The sequence below is a fragment of the Lygodium microphyllum genome, chromosome 29 (assembly GCF_053477565.2).
Source record: "Lygodium microphyllum isolate KBCC chromosome 29, Lygodium_microphyllum_v1.1.10, whole genome shotgun sequence".
In the NCBI taxonomy this organism is placed as follows: Eukaryota; Viridiplantae; Streptophyta; class Polypodiopsida; order Schizaeales; family Lygodiaceae; genus Lygodium; species Lygodium microphyllum.
The window spans coordinates 60,400-65,921 of record NC_141163.1 but is presented as its reverse complement, the minus strand read 5'-3'; positions in this window follow the sequence as shown (position 1 = coordinate 65,921).

Sequence of the window (5,522 nt, the reverse complement as noted above, 5' to 3'; positions counted from 1 at the left end):
ATGGCCAACCCTAACGGGAGAGGGAACGTGGTGCCGAATGTGCCTTTATTGCCAGCTCCTCCTAGTGTGACTATGCCTATGGATAGTCAGATGCCTCCAAATGTGGGAGGCCAAGCAGCAAACCCTAACATCATTCCGTGGGTCAGCAACCAATGCCTAATCAAATTGTGCAGCCAAGGAACCGACGGGTAGATGATCAGGGCTATGAGTTGAGTTCGTCAAATGTCCTTAGAGAAGTCAAGGACATGATGAAGCACTACACGGATATGATCTCTGAACAATATTGGCAAATAGCTGTTGACATTTATTTCTTAAAGAAACAACAGAATCTGAAAGGGAGTCGATGCCCCGAAGAGGGTGCACCCTCTAGATTCAGCTACAAATGGTGTGGTGGGTAACATTATCCACATAATTGCCCAAATGTCAAGTGCAACATTTGTGGGAAGTCCAACCATTTAGCAACCACCTGTTGGAGCAAGATCAATTCCCTCCAGCAAGGCAGTCGACAACCAGGGATTGTTAATCATCGTGCGCAAGGAAACAATTTTCAGCATGATGATGGGCCGAAACAAATACTCCAAAGGGGTAAGGCTACTATTGAAGAATTGCCAGGTGGCAGTGGGGTGAGCCTCCTTGAGGATATGCAGGTTAATGGCACTGAAGCTTCTAACGTACATGCTGTAACAAGAGGCCAAAAAAATAGAGAAGGTGACAAAGATAATGTAAAACCTGTCGATGAAAACCCTAGGTAGGATGATAAAGGAATGCAAGTTCTAAATCCTGACAAGGAAGGGGGACCTCTAAAGCCCATAGAGAGTAAGGCTAATGCCAAGAGAGATAAAGGAATGCAAGTTCTAAATCCTGACGATGAAGGGGGACCTCTGAAGCCCATAGAGAGTAAGGCTAACGCCAATAGAGATAAAGAGGTGTCGAGAAAGAATGTGAGAGTTAAAAAAGAGGCAATAAGGCCGATGCAGTGTCCTAAGAGCGGATGGTTTGGTGCGAGAAGCGAGCTTTAGCAAATTATCACAAATTTGATTTAGTTAGCTCCCTTTACAATGTTAAACCAGACATGAATCTCTTGTAGCTAATCAAGCTGGTGCCAAGAGTACGCAAAGAATTTAAAAAGATCTTGCATATGGGTTATATCCTTGAGCCCTTGGGAATAGCACGAGTAGGGGATGACTGGTTTAAACATGCCGAAAAGCACTATCCAGGGGTGCAGCCTTTGATAAGTCCTAATGTGATGGACGTATCCTCCTCTATATATCCATGGACAAGGAAATTGTGTAGTTCTGGCTCACCATCCAATTTGTTGATGGGATTCTAGTGGATAATGCTATCGTTGATATAGGATCCTCGATTAATATTATGAGTTTTGAATTGATGGAGAGGTTGCGTCTTGTGATGCAGAAAGATTCCTCCACAACCCTTAGAATGGTTGATGATAGTCTGAGACAGCCGGAGGGCTGCATTACTAAAGTCCTCGTGACAGTTGCCAACATAGCATGCATGTTGGACTTTAGGGTAATCTGATTTGCAGGGCATCCGAGTTACCAAGTATTGCTTGGTCGACCTTGGATTTTGCAAGAAGACTGTCAAATAGATATACATGCTGGTAGATTGATTGTAAATGCCCCGAACAACGTAGTATGCTTAACAATTATGATATTCGCTTGTTTTCGAGATTTAATATAAAAGAGAATGAACACTTAAAGCTGAAAATGAAAATTACTCACAAAATTACAGCCATGAAAATGTAAAAGTAATGGAGACAAGATTGAGGGTTGAAGATGGGCAACCCCCCCCCGGAAGGAATGCATTTCTGCTCAACCCAAGTCCCTTAGGGAAGAGCTCAGTTACAATCAACCTGAGAGTGAGAAGAAGTAATTCTCACTCTCACAAGATCATGCAAAGATGTACAAACACACATGCATTATCTATTATGCAATGATAAGAACTGATTTCTTTACAGTATGAGAGAAGAAAAAGGGAAATTCAGCCTTTCTCCATCGTTGATCAGCAGTACATGGATAGGGCTTGCTTCTTGTAGCTAAAATGGAAGAAAAAGCTCGAGAAGGAGGTGTTGCAATGAATTTACAGGCTTGCTGTCCTGTAAACAATAGTGATAGAAGAGGGAATATGGAGGAATTTGATAATGAAGAAGTGGGGGATGATGATGGGGATGGATGGGGCCAGTTTCTGGCTATTTGTGGGTGTTGTACATGAGTTTACAGCAAAGAAAAATGATGCTCAATGAAGAAAAACGAGCTCTTATTTATAGGAGAGGGGAGAGCTAGTACAAAAGGGGAAAGTGGAGTAGCACAAGACAAGTGTCCAGCCACATGTCATGAGATGTGACAAGTGGTGGGACACTTGGAAACTTGTGTGACAAGTGTCTTGACACTTGTCTCTTCTTTATGGCCTTCCTTTTTGGGTTGAATACTGTCAAGAATAGAAACAACCAAATTTAGTAAGCACAGTCAGAGTACAGAACTTACTATTTTTAGAATGACATCCCTATTTTTTAGGACTAGCATTTTTAGGCTAATTCGAGGCTCCTAAAATTTAGGGACCTCCTAAAATTTAGGGATCTCCTAGAATTTAGGGACCCCCCCAATATGGGTATCATATGAAAGCTTTTTCCGTGTACATCGCAAAAATGGTATCCGAATCTTCATGTGACTTTCCTATGCAAAGAAATGTGCATTTCAAGCTTTCAGCCCACACATGCACATTATACAAGCATTTCATGATCATGCCATCTTGTTGATTTGTAACTGTCTGTTCTGGTGGATCTAGCCCACACTTCAAGGCATCAATCCTTTCTGTGTGCGAGTCTAACCCTGATATGCGTGAGTTCTAGTCACAGGCGCCCAATCGGGTCATATAGGTGGAAGTGTGAACTATCTTTTCTCTAACCCACCGTGTGGGTCCACCATAACCTGTGACCACTCATCAGTGGCCAGCTCCAATGCACTTTTCTTTATATCTAATTAGTGCAAAGGAAATAAATTTAATAAATCATTATATAGATAAATTAATAAAAAAGGATACAAATTCTGTTTCTATAGAGTTGTGACAGCCCTCTGGCTTTTATTCAGCTGTCCTCAGCTGAAAATCTTCTTGATATTGTTGTAGAATATTTGGGTAATCCTTCATGAATTTTTCATCTACCCACTGTGCATCTGTGGTGGGTAGATTCTTGAATTTTAGCAAAAAATTTCGTGTCACAAGGCCACTTCTCGTGGTTCGATCCTTGAGAAACAAAATCTTTTCAGGTTCCAAGAGTTGCTCTGTTTCTTCAACTTCTGGGGGATCTTCAGTAATGGGTTCCTTTGGTTTTGGTCCTATGTAAGGTTTTAGCAAACTTACATGAAAAGCATTGTGTATTTTCCAATGAGTAGGAAGCTCAAGTCGATAAGAAACTTCATTTATTTTCTCAATCACTTTAAAGGGTCCAAAGTATCTACTGGAGAGCTTTGGAAAAGATGAATTTTGACCAGAACCTTATTTGAGCCTGCTTTTATCAAACTTTAGCAAGACATATTGACCTTTTTCAAAAGCCAAAGGTCTTCTTCGTTTATCTGCTTGCTTCTTTTGTCGCTCTTGGGAAACTTTGATAGTGGCTCGAACTTGATCCATTGCGGTTTTTAAATCTGAAGCAAACTCTTCAGCAGCAAAAATCTTATCTTTAGTGCGAATAATTGGAGGAGGAATCACTTTACCCTGTACTATTTCATTTGGAGCTTTCCCTGTGGATGAGTGCACTGTATTGTTGTAAGCAAACTCCAATAATGGAAGATATTTTTCCCATTGTGACTTATGTTCACTAACATAAGCTTTCAACATATCCAAAAGAGTGAGATTCATCACCTCTGTTTGGCCGTCAGTTTGAGGATGAAAAGCTGAGGAGAACTTTAAAGTGGTTCCCAAATTCTCAAATAAAGCACGCCAAAAGTTACTTGTGAATTTGGAGTCTCTATCTGAAATGATCTCAGAAGGCATACCATGTAATCTGAAGATATGTTGAATGAAAAGTCTTGCAGCTTGTGCGGATTTCAATGTTTTATGACATGGAATAAAATGTGATTGTTTGCTGAATCTATCAATTATGACCCAAATCATATCATGACCTTGAGGTGTTCTTGGAATACCTAAGATGAAATCCATTGTGATAGATTCCCATGGATCTTTGGGCACTGGAAGAGATTGCAACAATCCTGGAATCTTCTGCCTATCATATTTGGATTTTTGGCATACTAGACAAGCCTCAATGAAGTTATGTGTATCTTTTCGTAATGTTGGCCAATAAAAGTAGCGCTCAATTGCACTTAGAGTGGCTGCCCTCCCTCTATGCCCTGCATAAGGGGGTTCATGACTTTCTTTAAGCACCTTTTGTCGAACAGGAAGAGTGACACAAAGGCGATTGTTCATGAGAAGGTAACCTTCTTTGATGGAATAATCTGGATGAGAACCTCCTTGTTGTAAATTTGACCAAATTGCTGCAAAATCAGTATCTTCATCATAAGTATTCTTCATCGTTTGAAAATCTTCATGATGAGCCATTGTAATAGTTGCAATGCGAGGCACTCTAGAAAGTGCATCAGCAACTACATTTTGTTTCCCTGGAGTGTACATAATTTGAAAATGAAACATAGACAAGAAATTTTCCCATCTTGCATGTTTCTCCTGCAAATGCTTTTGAGTCTTAAAATACTTCAAGCTTTGATGATCGGTTTTAATAAGGAATTCATTGCCTAAAAGATAATGTTTCCATATCTTTAAAGCATGAACCACTGCTAAGAGCTCCTTTTCATAAATGTCATACCTTTTCTCCACATCATTTAGACGGCGGCTTTCAAAGGCTACGGCATGGCCTTCTTGATTTAGCACTGCACCAATACAATCACCGCAAGCATCTGCTTCCACCACAAATGGTTTTACCAGATCTGGAATGATAAGAACAGGTCCAAAAGTAAGAGCTGTTTTCAGCCTTGTGAAGGCTGCCTTCTCTTTTTCCTTCCATTGGAAAGAGATCTTCTTCTTTGTAAGGTCATGAAGTGGAGAAGCCATATGTGCAAAATGCTTGATGAAGCGGCGGTAATAAGAACATAAGCCAAGAAACGATCGCACCTCATGTACATCACGAAGATGAGGCCATTCTTGGATTATCCTGATCTTTTCAGGATCCATCTGAATCCCTTCAGAAGAGATGACATGCCCAAGGTAATTTATTTTATGCATGAAAAATTCACTCTTTTTACCATTTACCAAGAGTTGATTTTGTTGTAGTAATTGTAGAACAATTTCCAAGTGTTGATGATGCTCCTCTTCATTCTTGCTAAAGACAAGAATATCATCAAAGAAAGTACCGACATATTGTTGATGCTCTCTAAAGATGCGCTCCATCATTCGATTAAAGGTGGCTGGTGCATTGGTTAATCCGAAAGGAACCACCAAGAATTCATAAAGACCGTATGAAGTGCGGAAAGCAGTTTTGTGTACATCTTGTGGTATTA